Here is an 18285-nt window from a genome sequence, read left to right on the forward strand (position 1 = left end):
ACGAAGAGGCATTAGACGTCGTTGGTGGATAGGATGAAAGGAAACCATAAGGCCTTCTACATATACGGCAGCAATAACATAAGGGGAACATGTGTGTGGAATCTGAGGATATCGGGAAAGTGCTGAATGAAAGCGTTTCGTCAGTATTCACATTGGAAAATGGCAATGTTCATGAGAATACAGAGGTACAATCGACGAGGTTAGATGGGAATGCGGTTGAGAAAGAGAACGTTTGAACAATTTTGGAAGATCTGAAAATTGATAAGATTCCTGGGTCAGATGGGATGTTTCCTCGCATTCTCTGGAAAGCCAGGGAGGAGATTTCAGAACCTTTCAGTTTGATCTTGCTCGACAGGAGTAGTTCCGGATTATTGGAAGAAAGCAAATGTTGTTCCCTCGTTTATGAAGGGGAGTAGGGACAATTTTGGTGATTATGGGCCTGTGAGCCTTACTTCTATTGTTGGTAAGGTGTTGGAAAAGGTCACAAGAGCTGGGATTTATAATCAACTGAAAAGGAATGATTTGATTCTGGATAGGCAACACAGTTTTCTGAAGGGTATTTTGCACCTCATTAACATTATTGAATTATTCGAGAAGGTGACAAAGCACGTGGATGAGATTAAAGCAGTTGATCTGGTGTATATGGACTTCAGTAAGACCTTTGTTGAGGTTCTATATGGTAGGATATTTTACAAAATACGGAGTTTCAGGATTGAAGGCGATTTAGCGCTTTGGATCAGTAATTGGCTCGCTGAAAGGAGACCAAGGCTCGTGGCTGCTACGCAATATTCATCCTGAAGGTCATCTACGCAGTCGCATTACGCAAGGATCTGTTCTGGGGCACTGCTGTTTGCCATTACCATAAATGATGTTTATGTGGGTGGAGAAGAATGTGTTAATAAATACGTGGATGATACTAGGGTAGACAGAGTTGTGAATAATGCAGCAGGATGTTATACGTTCCATGGGGACATAGATAAGATGCAGAGCTGGGCTGAGAGTTGGCAAATGGAATTTAATGCTGAAAAGTGTGAGGTAGTTCACTTCAGAAGAAGTAATAGAAATGCAGAGTACTTGGTTAATGATAACCATCTTGGCAGTGTTGATGAACAGGGAGATATCGTTGTACAGATGAATAAATCCACGAAAGTTGCCACCTAGGTTTACAGGGTCCTAAGAAATCATATGGTTTGTTAGCGTTTATCAGCAGAAGAGTCCCTGCACTGAGTAAATGGGCCCCTCGTATCAATAAATCTACGGCAACCCTCTGAAGAGTAACACAAAATTCCCTCTAACCGATTTTTACCCCTGACTAATGCGCCTCAGTTGCACATCCCTGAACACTATGGGCAATTTACTAGTACCGATGCACCTAACATACGTACTTTTGGACTGTGGGAGGAAACCGGACCTCCCAGAAGAAACCCACGCAGACAGGGAAGAATGTGCAAACGCTACACAGTCAGTTGCCCGAGGCTCGAACAAACCTCGGCTCGCTAGCGCTGTGAGGTAGCAGTGCGAACCACTGAACCACCGTGCCAAACCTGTGAGTGATGACTGGGGATATTATGGAGATGGTAATGGACAAGATTGGTCAAAGAGGGAATATAGAAATATACCAGCTCAAGGAAATAATGGAATAATTGTCTTTATAAACACTTTTTTTCCTCCTCAGATGCATGAATGCTGTACAATCCATGGAATAGCAGTGGACTTTGTCATTGTAAGTGAATACAATTGCTTACATCGTTGCCAAATATAGATAATAGAAATAGCGATGGCATTCAGAATGCTTTTCGAATTCATAAATGGACAGAGGTAGACTCGTCAGAAACAGCAAGAATAACAAGGATGGGATAATATCCCGCCTGAATAATCAGTAAGAGATATCGTATTCGCCATGGTAACGATATCCAATCCTGAGGGAGACAATAGAGAGCCCAGAATAAACCTCTGTCCACTATTGCATCATTCCACTCTAATGTTCTCAAATTCTGAACTCTCGCAATCTCCAGAGCTGTTGTTGAGGATGACGCTGCCGCAGATATTATGCGATACCACGTAAACAGCAGCACCATATTGTCAGAAGAGGAATAGACTCCAGTGACATTGATAGAATCCATGGAGACTAACATCATTCACAGTCACTGAGCAAGAGGGTCCAGTTAACCCCTTTTATCTATAGCACTTCTAATGTAACGACAATCCCTGGCCTGCATGTAATATTGATATCGCCTGCTTTTGTTCTTCTTCCACATCTCTAATTACTATGGCAATGTTATCGGTAAAGGTTATGCTTTCTATTCATAAGATGGATGATTCTGCTGTATTGCCAAAAAACGGCCACTGTAATCGCGTTCCTTCAAGCCAAACGTGAGGTCCTTACTGCACGGAAGTCGACTCCACCACAAAAACTATCATTCTACAAAAGGTTTCTGGGGACAACTGCCGTGAACATAAGAAATGCATATTTCGCTGGCTCCCCTCGCTCTTCTCATCAGGCAGTACTTTATCTTTAACAAAGTGCTCCTCCAAAATTTGTTTCGAATTCACAAACATCTCATTGCACTGTTGCACACTTTTTCCTTTGCAGATATAGCCCAAAAGTAATTGCTACATTTAGAATTGTCTTCTTGTTTATTGGCAGTAAAGTGTCAGTGGCTAGATGCATGTGTCATTGGTTCAGAAAAATGAAAGTTGTGGGAGGCAGATTAGATTCCATACAGTATACAAAGAGGTCCTTCCATTCAACAAGTGAACACCGACCTTCTGAAAGATAATCAACGCAGACTGGTTCCCCTACCCAATAATTTACGACTGACTTGGTAATTTGGCTTGGCTAATTGAAATGACCTGCGTATCTTTCAGATTGTGGGAGGAAAACAAAGCACACAGACTAAAGCCACGCAAATACGAAGAGAATATGCAAACTCCACACAGACAGTCACCTGAGGTAGGAATTGAGCCGACGTCCTTGATGCTGTGATGTGTCAGTGTTGAACACTGAGCCACAGTGCCGTCTACCAAGACGGTAGTAGAAGAAGAATAAAGTGATTACACCCAGTCACCAACACCAATATTTCCTGGACAGACGGAATAAAATGCAATAGGGAGAAATAAACAGAATACTTTTTGGAGATGGATCGGTGAGAGAAAATGTAAGCAGAACAGGATAGTTTGAAGTCGAGGAAAAATGACTTTATGTGCATTGTTTAAACTTGCAGTCAGGTAAGATTGCACGGACATGCACAGCACATTTAGAAATAACGGAGACAGTCAACAAAAATATTATTAATGTAATGCACAATTTTTAAAAATCATTAATACTTTATTTGATACCCACCTGAGATGTCATATTCCCCTTCTTTCAACGTTCCTCCCGTTCCTATGATTCCCTGCTCTTGTCACTCATTCTGATTAGGATGTGTGTGATTAGCTACCGCTTTTGATTTCAATTAATTCACGCTCTGCCGAGAAATTAATTAATTCTGTTGCTGGGTTCTGAAAACTGCTGTTGTCTGTCATATAGTTGGTGATAAAAGTTTTGGCCTCAGACCCAGCAATTTAACATTTTACTCTGCTCTGTATACACTATACAAAGCACCACAACACATAGGAATTCCGAAAAGAAAAGAGGAAGTATATTTACTTCAGTCAATATTCTAATTTTCTGTGTTTTTGCATCTCCTCTTCTATATTCTCTCTCTCTCTTTCTCTCTTTGTATCTAGTTAATGAATTCTCCAATCATCCTTCATTTCCCATCTCTCAATTCTTCTTCGCTATAAACATCCTTTACTCACTTCTTGAAGTAATTTGTGCATACAAAGGAATGATAGAGGAACTGGAAAGAATTAATTAGAAGGGGAGGCGAACGGGGAAGAGCATGGAGCAGCAATGGCAGACATTTCTGGCGATTATTTGGAGGGTATCAGAAATTCTTCCCACCGATTCAGAAGCATAATCATGGGACAACAAGGCAGCCGGAAGTGTGAACATAAGTTAGGAAAAGAATTAAACCAAAAAAAACCATACAATGCGGCGCAAATTATTGGACATCCAGAAGATGAGGGGATATTTAAATACCAGTGGAGGTTAACTTACTCAAGCAATTGGGTGAAGATGAAATAGGACAGTAAGCTTGTTGGTAATTTCACAGAACTTTGCAAGGATTCTTTCATGTATAACCACGCACTCCGGATTCCTCAACTGTTCCAGAATTTTCCATCGGCCTCTGGAAGCGCTCGGGCGCCATTAACCACGCGGCCACTGCCGAAACCGCTGCCGTGAACGATTACATCACTTCTGCCCCACCGACCATGCAGCCTCCGCCCAGACAACCGCCTCCACGTTCGCCAGGAAGACGATCGCCGACAGATTCGCGGCCCCCGCGAGGTTCACAACCACCGGGAACAACACGGTGTCTGCATTTGCCGCAGCTACCTCCACCCCCGGAGTTGAGTCGCCGCATCCACGTCCGCCCCCCCCCCCCCCAGTGAGGCCTCGCCACGTGCGCCTCCACCCCCACGCCGATCCCCGCTCCCACGCCGAACTCCGAACCCAGGCCTAACCCCGACCCCACGCTTATCCCCGCCCCAACTCCCAGCTCCAGTCCCTCACCAGGTCCTCCCTCCCAGCCCTGCCGTATTTTCACCATCCCTCCAGACCTCCGCCTCTCTGAGGATGAAAGATTAGTCCTTGGCAGAGGCCTCACCTTCATCCCTCTACGCTCCCGGATTAACAAATTCAACACACGCCGAGACATCGAGCATTTCTTCTGCTGCCTTTGCATCCGTGCCTACTTCTTCAACCAGGACTCCCGCCCACCCTCTGACGACCCCTTCTCCCGCCTCCAACACACCCCATCCACCTTGACACCCCGTGCTGGCCTTTTACCCACCCTCCATCTCTTCATAGCCAACTGTCAGCGCGACATTCGCTGCCTCAACCTGTCCACCCCTCTCACTCACTCCAAACTCTCATCCTCGCAACGTTGCAGACCTCGACTCCCTCAGCTCCAACCCTAACCTCACCGTCAAACCGGCAGACAAGGGAGGCGCAGTGGTAGTTTGGCGCACCAATCTTTATATTGCTGAAGCTGAACGCCAGTTCGATGACATCTCCTCCTACTGCACCCCTGAGCACGACCCCACCTCCCACGACTAAACCATCATCTCCCAAACCATCCATAAACTCATCACCTCAGGGGATCTCCCATCCACCGCCTCCAACCTGATCGTCCCACAACCCTGCACTGCCCGTTTTTACCTCCTGCCCAAAATCCACAAACCTTAATGCCCCAACCAACCCATTGTCTCAGCCTTTTCCTGCCCCTTCGAACTCAATTCTGCATACCTTAATATGGTCCTGTCCCCCTTAGTCCAAGAACACCCCACCTATGTTCGGGACACCACACAGGCCCATCACCTCCTCCATGATTTTCGCTTCCCCAGCCCCCAATGCCTTATTGTCTCCATAGACATCTAGTCCCTATACACCTCCATCCCCCATCACGAAGGACTCAAAGCCCTACGCTTCTTCCTTTCCCACCGAACTAACCAGTACCTTTCCACTCACACAGCCCTTCGACTGACTGAACTGGTCTTCACTCTGAACAACTTCGATGACTGTATCAGCTCTACCTCGTGCTCCCACGAGGAGGTTGAACAGTCCATCCACATTACTAACATCTTCCACCCCTCAAATTTACCTGGACCGTTTCAGACTCCTCCCTCCCCTTCGTAGACATCTACATTTCTATCTCGGACGACCAACTCAACACGGACGTTTACTATAAACCGACTGACTCCCACAGCTCCCGAGCTTGCACCTGCTCCCACCCTGCCCCCATTAAAAACGCCATCCCATATTCCCAATTCCTTCGCCTTCGCTGCACCTTCTCCCAGGAGGACCAATTCCAAAACTGAACAACCCAGAGAGCCTCCTTCTTCAAAGACCGCAATTTCCCCTCAGACGTGTTTGACGATGCTCTCCCCCGCATCTCCTCCACTTCCCGCTCCTCCGCCCTTAAACTCCGCACCTCCAATCGCCACCAGGACAGAACCCCACCGGTCATCACTTTCCACCCCACCAGCCTCCAGATACATGGTATCCACCTTTCGTCATTTCCGTCAACTCCAAACAAACCCTAACACCGAGGCTATATTTCCCTCTCCACCCCTATCAGCGATCTTGAAAGACGACTCCCTCCGTGACTCCATCGTCAGATCCACAACCCTCACCAAACCAACCTCTACTCCCGGCACCTTCCCCTGCGACCGCAAGAAATGCAAAACTTGCGCCCACACATGCCCCTTCACTTCGCTCCACGGCCCCAAGTGATCCTTCCATATCCGTTAGAAATTCACCTGCACCTCCACGCACATCATTTACTGCATCTGCTTCACCCAGCGTGGCCCCCTATTCATTGGGGAGACAGACCGCCTACTTGCATAACGTTTCAGAGACCACCACTGGGACACCCGCACCAACCAACCCAACCGCCCCGTGGCTGAACACTTTAACTTCCCCCCACGAATCCGCCAAGGACATGCAGGTCCTTGGCCTCCTCCATCGCCAGACCATGGCAACATGACGCCTGAAGGAAGAGCGACTCATCATCTGCCTAGGAGCCCTCCAACCACAAGGGATGAATATAGATTTGTCCAGCTTCTTCATTTCCCCTCCCCCCACCTTTTCTCATCCCCAACCATCTGACTCAGCACCGCCTTCTTGACCTGCAATCTTCTTCCCGACCTCTCCACCCCCACCCCCTCTCCGGCCTATCACCCTCACCTTAACCTCCTTCCTGCTATCGAATTTCCAACGCCCCTCCGCCAAGTCCCTCCTCCCTCCCTTTTATGTTAGCCTGCTTGGCACACCCTCCTCATTCCTGAAGAAGGGCTTATGCCCAAAACGTCGATTATCCTTTTCGTTTGAGGCTGCCTGACCTGCTGCGCCTTTCCAGCAACACATTTTTAAGCTCTGATCTCCAGCCTCTGCAGCCCTCGCTTTCTCCTAGTTGATTTTTAGATATATGACAGGGAAGAGATGGAGGGGCGTGAACACTGTTATTAAGAAAATTTGGCTTTATGAGTAGAGATAGGTCGAAGAAAAAGAGGTAAGTATGGAGTAAACTGAAAGTTCTGTGGTTGTTCTACAGCACAGGTAGGGTCCCATTTAGAAATGCTATTACAAAGGGCAACTTGCAAGTACCATTGAAGCAAAACAAATCATTTTGAAACATACAGGAGCATATTGGACATACAGACTCTTTTCTAGATGCTATTGTTGAGATATTGGGAAAAGTTTGCGAGTAAATATTCCAATAAAAGTACAACAAGCACGACTAAATCTGTTGCTGTGGTGAAACTATGTCGTCTGTGTTGAAGGTGAAATATTTCCACATATTGGAAAACATCACTGACTCATTCCTCAATTCTGAGCAACCCACAACATATCTTCCAGATGAACCAGAGGTTCTCTTCCTCTTTCAGCCCAGTATCCTGGCTTTGATGCTGACAATGCATTGTCCTTCACATTGTCGAATACAAAAGCTGTTTCCCAGAAAACTCCCGTTCTGTCGTTTGGAATAATCCTGACCTTCTCATTTCTTCCCATTTAAATAACCGACATTGCTCGTATGCTAACATTTCGGCCCTGCGTTGTTGCAATGTTCCAATGAAGAACAATCTAAGTTCGAATAACATGTCATTTTGCACTTTGGTACGTTTCAGTCTGCAGGAGGTAATATTTAATTCCACATCTTTCCAGCCTGACCCCATTCGGGCTCTTGTCCATTTATCTACGATGTCCTCACTGGTCTTCCTTTGGCTTTCTTTTTTTTTAAAGATTGCTCTCAATCGAGATAAACCTTGCCCCAATTAACACCTTCAGTTATATCTATTTTACATCTGTTTGTCTTTCACCACAATTAAAAGAAAGTTTGTCTATTATACTGCACCTCCACAACCTTTTTTCTTAAAGATTTCTCTCTATCAAAGGAATCCATTGCCACATTCACACCTTAAATTACACCTATTTTACATCTGTTTGTTTTTCACCACAATTAAAAACAATTTGTCTTTTTCGCTGAACCTCTGCCACCAACGCTGTGAACAGATTAAAAAGCCTGTTTACAGTTTGGAAGAAGGTTCACTTTTGACGTGAAACATTAACTCTGGTTCTCTGGCTTTGAAGATGATGTCACACCTAGTGAGAATCCACAGAAATTAACGGAGCAAATTTTCAATAAATCAAAGAACAGTGGATTCTGGAAATCTCAGAAAGAAAATCAAAAAGTGCAGGAGAAACCAGAAGTTTTGAAGATGAAACAATGGACTCGAAAGTTTGACTCAACTTTCATTCCACAGACGCTGTAAGACCCGCTCATTGACTCCAGCAATTTCAGTTTTCCCTGAAGTTCCAAAGCATGTGGCAAACATACACAAAAGCCCTGTCCAACATGGTGAACCATGCACCAGGAATTGCAATAACACAAAGTGTGCCAATTCATTCGTTCTTGCAAGGTTTGTGAAGGTTTGTTGCTCATGTTGATGTTTAGGGTGTAGGTTTGTTCGCTGAGCTGTAGGTTTGACATCCAGACGTTTCATTACCTGGCTAGGTAACATCATCAGTGGCGACCTACAAGTGAAGTGAAGCTGTTGTCTCCTGCCTTCTATCTATATATTTGTCCTGGATGTGGTTCCTGCGGTTTGGTGATGTCATTTCCTGTTCGTTTTCTGAGGGGTTTTGGATGGTACCTAGATCTATGTGTTTGTTTAGGGCGTTGTGGTTGGAATGCGAGGCCTCTAGGCATTCTCTGGCATGTCTTTGCTTAGACTGTTCCAGGATAGATGTGTTGTCTCAGTCGATATAATGTTTTGTTCGTGTATCCTGGTGGCTAACTTTCTTCCTGTTTGCCCTACGTAGTGTTTGTGGCAGTCCTTGCATGGAATTTTGTAGACGACTTTGGTTTTGTACATGGAATGTACTGGGCCTTAGTATCAGAACACTATTCCAACGAGCCACATCACACTGCAGCACAGACGAACTTCGGAAAACAGAGGAGAAACACCTATACAACGTGTTCAAGAAGAATGTATACTCAAAAAATACACTCCACAGATTCCTCAAGAACAAACCACGACAAGCAGACCAAAAACAGCCAGAACCTAACCGCCTTATCATACATCAAAGACGTTTCAGAAATGACAGCCAGACTAGTAAGACCCCTCGGAATCCTAGTAGCACACAAACCCACCAACACTCTCAATCGAAACGAACAAACTTAAAAGATCCAGTACAACGCATGGACAAACCCAACGACGTCTACAAAATTCCATGCAAAGACTGCCAGAAACACTATGTAGGACAAACAGGAAGAAGGTTAGCCACCAGGATACGCAAACACCAGATAGCTACAAAAATAGACGACCCTCTGTCCCTCGTAGCCCTACACACATAGAAAAAAACGTTTTCGTGGGACAGGCTAAGCAAAGACATGCCAGAGACAACTCCAAACACAAAGGAATAACCAAACACATAGGTGTTGATACCATCTATCAGCCCCTCAGAAAAAGAACAGGAAATGACATCACCACAAACCCCAGGAACCCCTTCAAAGACAAATACATAAATAGAATGCAGGACACAACAGTTTCGCTTCACTCGGATGTCGCCACTGATGATGTTACCTAGCCAGCAAATGAAACGTCTGGATATCAAACCTGCAAGTCAGCGAGCAAACCTACACCCTAAAATTCATTCGTTCTGAAACAACTTAAGGCTGGCATCACTGAAACTACAGGGAGAGAAACAGAGGCAAACACCTTCAATTTAAACAGAAAATGTTGCACTACTGAATGGGAAAAGATTCAAATAAATTTAATAGTCGAGTTAAAATCTGTTAAACGGATTGAAGGAAAGTCCAGGTAATAAAATCCTGGACTCAGAAGAGCGAAGAGTGAATCTGGTCGTGTGGAATAGATCGACACATCCCCGACATCTATAGGCAGATGATTATATTGGTACAGTCGCAGCTAACTCCCCCAAACACCCCCACCCGAGATTAATAGCAGAAGGTCTAACAGGAGGTAGTAGCACCAGGGAACGGCAACCAAACAAACCAGACCATGGATCTAACCCAAACAGGGCAGAGGGCATTAATGTCACACCAGAACCGGAGGGTTTCGGCCATGACTCGGGAGGGAGGCTTCCACGTTAGTAGAATTGGCCCTTCATCAGATCAATGGCGCAAATGCGACGCCAGCAGTTTGGTAGGTACGAAGGGCCACCGCTCGATGTGTAGGGAACAGAGCATGTTCTTTGGCCCGACTGCAACACCGATGATTGGAGTTTGGCTCCTCTTGTTGGATAGGTTTGCACCCAGCCAAACGGTGGACTGCTGAACCAATTCCAGACAGTCGGGAAAGAAATGCTAGCTGCCTGATTCCACGGTTGGCGATTACCCTCACCCTGAGGCGGGGAGCAATTAGAGCAAATCTCGTGCCACCACCCGAATTCACGGCTAACCTTCTTTACAATACTGTTAGGCTGCCGACCACAGCCTTCCATATTGTGGAAGGGAGGGGACAAACTTGTACATGTGCAAATCAATGGAGACTCTATTTGGGGATCTCTCAGTGTACTACACCGCTGTACTTGAAAAAATGACTCTTGCTCAGCAACCTACGCAAATGATACAATCAACAACATTATTTGTTCCTTTATCAATAATCACACCATAAAGGCGGGTATAATATGGGCATGCGGAGATAGAGGGTACCACCACCTCTCCCTGGGATGGAAGGGATGCTGCTATCCGGCGGTACTGTCCACTGGCAGGATAGTGTTCGTCCTAAAGGCCAGTAACGGGCGAACCCGAAGGGTCATCCTACGGCATTTGAATGGGTACACAATCGTCGACACCTGGATGATACCAGGAGCGAACATTGCGTGGTCTATTCTCTTGCGAGCAGGGACAACGTTGGCAATAAACAAGATTAATGGCATTGCATATAGCATATTAGTGTTAGCAAATGAGATTATGTATGGTCTTGGACTCATTAATATTGAGTTAACGGCAGTCCGGGGAGCAGTGACACAAACCGACTAATCCTAGACATGCTGACAGGTGAGAGAGGGGGTGGCTGCAAAATGTGAGGTATTACATGCTGTTTTAATATTCCTGACGAGTCCCAGAATGCCACTGGCGTTATTAATCATTAGAAGGTGGCAATAAGACCGCCTCTCCCCGCAGATGACTCCTGGTACTAACGGCTCACCTCACTTTGGGGAGAATATAGGTATTGGATCTTACATACTCTACAATTTGTAGGACTGGTCTTACTCATAATGCTTTGTATTGGACCTGTTTGTATACCTTCCCACGCCATTTGCTTATGAGTGCAGTGGGATAATAAATGGTGAAACGCTCAGTGGTCCCACAGCAGAAAGATCTGATTGCGTGGACCCCACCATACGGTCACATTGTAGCGTATGACGTGTGAAAATGGGCTATGAACAGGGCACATCAGAGCAAGTGACGATAAAATCAGAAAGCCGTGTTGCAGGAAGATAGTGTCAGAGGAAAGGCCTGGTGCTCCCTAAGCAGTTTGCTCTTTAGCTCCCTGGATCTGTGTATTTCTTATGTCATTATTCAAATAAAATGACAAAAATGGGTAAATGTAATGGAAAATTAATATTTATTGTGAAATCTATAAAAGTATAGACAGAGAAAGAATTGACATTGCAAAGAATTGCAGACGTTGCAAATTGTTGTAGACAGGAAAAATGTAAGCTGATGTACAAGGACAATAAGTTATCATATCAGCAGTCAAGGTATGAGAAAAAAATACTCCATGTGTGGAAAGGAGCGCGAATGTTCCAAGCTCCTGGCCTTGAGATGCGTGAAGGAAAAGCGAAGTACAGCATAAAAAGTGTATGTGAAAGTTATTCAAGCACCCCTTCCATGTGGCGTTTTGCCAAATGTATTGGGTCAATCTGCAGAGTTCGATATAGACTTTTTCTTTGCCCTTGCTAGCATTTGTGTCGAGTCGATTTAGTTTTCAAGACACATACGTAACAAGTTCCTCTCCATTTCAAAACTTACCGCTTTGGCAGTCCCTGTCTATGATTCGAAAGTTAAAATCCTGTAACATGACCACCCTATCAGTCTTACCGATAACTGAAATCTCCTCACAGATTTGTTTTTCAAATTCTCACTGACGGTTAGGGGGTCAATCCATTTCTTATTTCGCTGTTCCACCCAAATAACTTCCCTGGATGTATTTTTGGGAACATCTTCCCTAAGTACTGCTATAACGCTATCCCTTGTCAGAAAACATTCCCTATTCTCTCTTTCCTCATTTGCAATCCTTCCTGTAGCATTTGTATCCTCGAATATTAAGCTGCCAGTCTTGTCCATGCCTGAGCAACGTTTCTTTATTAACAATTGTATCCCCAACCCATTTTCCTTACCATGCCCTGAGGTCAAGTGCCTTCTCTGTTCGACCACTTGCATGGAAATCAATGCAGTTTATTTCTTCAATCCAACCTTGTTCTCTGCTTTGTCCCTGCTTACCCTGACTGTTTGTCTCGCAGCTTTCTCTGCTGTACCAGCGTCAGACTGATCTCTTTCCTCACTATTTCCCAGGGTCCCAACCCTCCCCCACCCCACCCGCCGGCCAACTCACCAGTTTAAGTCCTTCCAATCATCTCTTGCAAATCTCCCTGCCAGTATGTTAGTTCCCTTGCGTTTTGGGTGCAATCTATTCTTCTTGTACAGGTGACTTCTACAACAGAAGAGATTCCAATTGTTCAAAATATGAATCCTTCTCCCACAAACTAACTCCTCAGCCACGCATTCATCTGCACTACCCTCCTATTCCCATCCTCGAGATTTCGTAGCGGGGGAGTATCCATATATTGCGTCCTTAGAGAACCTCATTTTTAAAATGCCTGCCTCACATTCTCTATTCTCCCGTCAGAACTTCATCGTTTTCCCTTTATATGTCTTTGACTCCAATGACCACCTGCTAGTCCTTCTCCCTTTTGAGAATATTCTGAAGCATCTCTGAAACAGTCTTGATCCTGGCACCAAAGAGGCAACGCACCATTCTGATTTTTCGCTGTTGGCCACAGAAACATTTAACTCTGCCTCTGAATAGGGAGGCCCCTAATACAATCGATCGCTTGGAATCTGATTTCACCCTCATTACATTAGACCCTGTCTTGATAGCAGAAGCTTGGTTGTTCGTGCTTCATTCCCCTCAGACTTCATCAGCACTTACATTTTCTAAAACAACATACTTGTTTGAGATTGGGATAACTATAGCAAACTCCTGCACTACCTGCCGACTTCTCCTCCATCCCTGCCATTAGCTCATCTTTGTTACTGTGTCTGCGGCTTATATACTTTCCTTTTATTCCCATCAAATGCACGGCCTTTTCTTGTAAATGCTTCATTGACTCTAATTGTCACTCTACTCAATTTGTTCGAACTTATAGGATTCACAACCAACGACATTTATTGCAGATATAATCCTCAGTAACATGCAAACGCTCCCTAAGCTCACATATCCGGCACGAAGAGCACATCATTCTACTGAAGGTCATTCTGTGTTTTCCAATGTGCATACTCAGAAAATACAAAAAAGGTTCCTCTAAGATCAGTTGTGAGATACGTTGTTTGTTAAGTTTTCCCAGACGCACTCCAATATCCAGAGATACGTGAATTCAAACAGCAAAGGTAGTAACTGTGCTGGTTTACTGCTGTGTCAGTTAGCAGTGTGGATGCCTTTTTCTCTCTCTTCATCATTGACCAGGTCCTGCCTGTTGTCTGTCCTTCTTCCTTTCAAAAGTGGTGTTGTTTGACTTTTTTTTCTCCAAAGTTCCAAACCAATGCAAACGCATATAAAACAGTAATTGGTGTTCCTGGAATTCAAGGAAATTACGGATAAAACCAAAAATACCTCAACAAAAGGAGCAGCTCCTACAGCCACAATTTCTTTCCCGTCTGTCTGTTGGATTACCCATAATCCTTTGTATAACTCTATGATCTTTTGCTCTCAATTCTATTTCTTATTATCCTGTCCGACAAAGTACCTGTTGGATTATATTTCTTATCATCTTGTCCGACAAAATACGTGTTGGATTACAACCTGGTGCTGTGTGCATTTTTAACTTTGTCCACCCCAGTCCAACATCGGCACGTCCACTTCATGATTCTTTCCAAGAAATTACTATTTATTTCCTCAAGTTCGTGACATTCCATGTCTTTCTCCACAATAAATGTTGACAAGAAGTGTTTGATTAATATCTCACCCATCTTCTCTAGATCTATACATAGGCGACCTCGATTATATTTAAGGCGCACTATTCTCTCCCGAATTACTCTTTAGACCTTATTGAAACATGTCCAAAGGTTTCTGAAACTTCAAATTAACTGTATCCCCCTACCACCGCACCGCTCCCTCATACTTATCTATTCTGCCATTCGTATTCACACTGACAAATAAAATCCCAACAGGCTCAGAAACAAATTTTATATTATAGAAAGTGTCTCCCATATTTTATAAGGATCCAGTTTTTGTCTATTATCATCATGTTTACAAAATATTCCACCAGATTCTACACTGACTATCAGGACAGCACCGTTTGGTTTCAGACTGACTGCACAACTGGTTTTGTGTATCCTTGTGTATCAATCTGAAATAGGTCGCTGACAGTGTCATCATGTAATAGAGAAGGCAAATAAACTGCTGTATGTTTTACAAGGGGAATGAAGTCTAAAAATAGGGAGGTCTAGCTAAAACTGTACAAGGTACGAGTCAGACCACACTTAGACTATTATGAACAGCATGCGTGCACGAAGGAAAAATTTTCTTGCATTGGAGGCAGGTCAGAGAAGGTTCCCTTGATTGATCCTGGGAATAGAGGGATTTTCTAATGAGGAGAGATGGAGTACATTGAACTTAAGCCCATTGGAATTTAGAAGAATGAGAGATAAAATGAATGAGTCATTCAAGATTCTCGGGGCTTTAAAATGGTAGATGCTAGGAAGTTAGAAAATAGAGCAGTACAGCACAGCAATAGGCTCTTCGGCCCACTGTTCTGATAATGATAAAATTCTAAACCAAGCCCATCTGCATGTTCATTCTCAATCTCCCTCTATTCTCTAGCTGTTCATGTTTCTTTCTAAATGCCGCTTAAAAGCTTTGCTCAGATTGTTCCTCCTATGGCCTTCAAGGCACCTTCCACTCTCGATGTAAATAAAGACAACTTGTTTGCATATCTCAATTAACATTCCATATCTCTCCTTAATCCTACGTGCCTCTGTATATGACGCTTATTCTCTGAAAGAAATTTTGACTATTCACATTCATCTTGCCTCTCCTGATTTTCGCTACTTGTATCTGGTGGACCATCATTCTCTGTCACTCGAGTAAATCGATCCAGGTTTGCTCAATCTCGATTAAAAGCTAACTTGGGCTGTATGTTATTCATCTGCTTGAGTGCCCAATAGAAATTCTCTACATCCTTCCTATCATGTGGATATCAGAACTGTACTTCAAATATGGCCAAACCAAACTTTAATTCAGTTGCAACATGTCATGCAAACATTCATAAGCAGTCTTGTTACAGATGAGGACAACGAATGCTTTGTGCTTCCTTTCCCACCGCACCCACTGATATTGCGACTTTCAGGCAGCTATGGACATGCACCAACATCCCTCTGCATATCACTGTCCTTCTGTATCGGAACTTTCTTGCATATGACCTTATAAAATTTATAATCTCACACCTTCCCTTTGGCGGCACGGTGGCTTAGTGTTCAGCACTGCTACTGCCCGGCGCCAGCGACCTGGTTTGATTCACGCCACAGGCGACTATCGGTATGGGGTTCGTGTGTTCCCCCGTGTCTGCATGGGTTTCTTTCAGGTACACTGGTTTCTTCCCACAATCCAATAATTTGCACGTCAGGTTAATAGCAATACTCAATTTCCCATAGTGTAATGTGTCTTCCTCAAGTGCAAATATAGGGTTGGATCTTTCTCGGTTGCCATTCGGAGGGTCAATGTTGACTTGTTGGACAGAAGTGCCTCTTTCCATACTGTAGGGAACCTAAACACCATTTGTTGTTTCTCCACCCAGCTGATCCGTATCCTGCTGCAACTTTTAATATCCTTACTCCTTATCCACAACTCAAATTTTCTTGTCGGCTGCAATAGTTATCTTGGCAAATTTCCATTGGTTTTCCTTGTGCAAGAGTCTGCAATCGGGGGCATCAAATCCCAGAAAGGGCTCAAACATTCAAGACGGAGAAAGGGAGGAATGTCTTCACTCAGAGGAAAGTGAATCTGTGGAATTCCTTACAGCTAAGGGCTGTCGAGGCAGGGTCACTAAATCTATTTGTAGCAGAGATGGTCATTTTCAAGTTCATCCTGGAAACAAGGATTACGTTGGAAAGGCAAAATAGTAGAGCTGGGGATCTTTGGATCAGCCATCTTCCCATTGAATGGCAGAAATACTCTATGGGCCAATGGCCTAATTTTCCACCCACATCTCATGGTTTTCACTTAATCAGTTTCAAACTCAATAAGAAATAATATAACAATTTGCTTCTCTGCTCACAAGGCTCATTTAAATTGAGATTATTAGACATTCCACGTTTCACAACATTTGACGTAGAACAGACAATTATCGTGTTGGTCTTTGACATGTTATTACAGAAATCCATTTCGTACACATTCCAGGATTCCAACTATTTCAGACGTGATACTCGTTAGGTAATCAGTCGGTATGGCGACGACTGTCACACACAGTCTTTGTTGCAAGTACATTCAAATTCCAGAATGTAACCATATTCACATTACCATCAGTGTTTGGTGCCTGTCAAAGAATTCCTGCTAACGGTTACTTCCCCTTGCTGCTTCTCAACTCCACTGAAACAGAGTCTGAATTTTGATTATCACATCCACGTAATTGTCTCACTAATGCATTGATCACATCTTTTCTTCACAACACAGCTTGATAGGCTTTTTGCCTATCCTGCCCGAATCCTGACAAATGTTCAATATTCACTTCCCATCCATGGTCACTCTGCAGCCACATCTCCACAATGGCAGTTCGATCACATCTGTTCACTTGAGTTAATGTTGTCATTCCATCTGTCATGCTGCAAATGTAGGGAGTCTTTGATAATGTGGTTAAGGGGTTGAATGAAGAGTTAAGAGACAGGGATGCTTTCAGGGGCTCGAGGATCTCACAGATTAAAGCATAGTTACAAACAGTCCAGAATATTAGTTGGAGGAGGTGCTTTACGGATTGGAGGAAGGAGCAGAGATAGAGCAGGCCGGAATAGATTCCAGAGATAAGGATGAGTGGAGTGAGAGGAAAGGAGGGAGAGAGGGCAATATAGAAATTCGAGTGTTTCGGGGAGAAGAATGGAGGAACAAAAATAGGTAAGAAATTTTATAGTGATTGGAGAACTATACACATCTAAGAATGCTTGTACTTTCGGGAAGTTATAGAGACAGCAAGGCTGTGGAGTCTAGAAACTAGTCCAGGCTCGAGACAATTACATTCAGAGCGATTATCAAACAGACAGGACGAGGTACCCACGACAGGGTGGGTTGATGCGGAGAGGGAACTGTCCATAGATTGGCGTGTAAAAGCTTCAAAAGAGTTTGGAGATAAGTAGATGGATCGAGAGACTGAAAGAGCTGATATTGAAAGTGAGTCATGTACGACTGGAGACACACAAGATTTGGATTGAATGATACATTTCATGAAGTCTGCATGGACATGAGGGGATTACACAACTAGGGAAGGTTTTAGGAGCTCCACAGATTGAGAATGTTCTCAGGTCTCGAAGAGGTCACACAGGAAGGGAGGACTTTTGAGGGTGCAGGTAAAAATGGACATAGTGGAGGGGTTGGAGTAGTTAACAGAGAGACGAAAAGTTTTAGGTATAGTCGATATATCAGAAAAAATATAAGAGGTGTGAACGTATGAAAGAATTAGACACTTAATGGTTCTGCAAGAGCTAGGAGAGGTACGCATGTTTGTGGAGCAGGAGAAGTGTCTGGGTTATAGAGAGATGGATAATGTAGATTAGCAACACTTCTTTGAAGGAAAATCCACATTTTAAAGGTGGGATGTTTTAAAGGGAGGTGCAGGAGAAATATGTTTCTATCAAAATAAAGGATAGAAATGGCAACATTAGGGAATGGATAATGAGCTAAGAGGATGGATGAAGCATATATAAGGTTTAGGTGCCTGAA

The sequence above is a fragment of the Chiloscyllium punctatum genome, chromosome 35 (assembly GCF_047496795.1).
Source record: "Chiloscyllium punctatum isolate Juve2018m chromosome 35, sChiPun1.3, whole genome shotgun sequence".
In the NCBI taxonomy this organism is placed as follows: domain Eukaryota; kingdom Metazoa; phylum Chordata; class Chondrichthyes; order Orectolobiformes; family Hemiscylliidae; genus Chiloscyllium; species Chiloscyllium punctatum.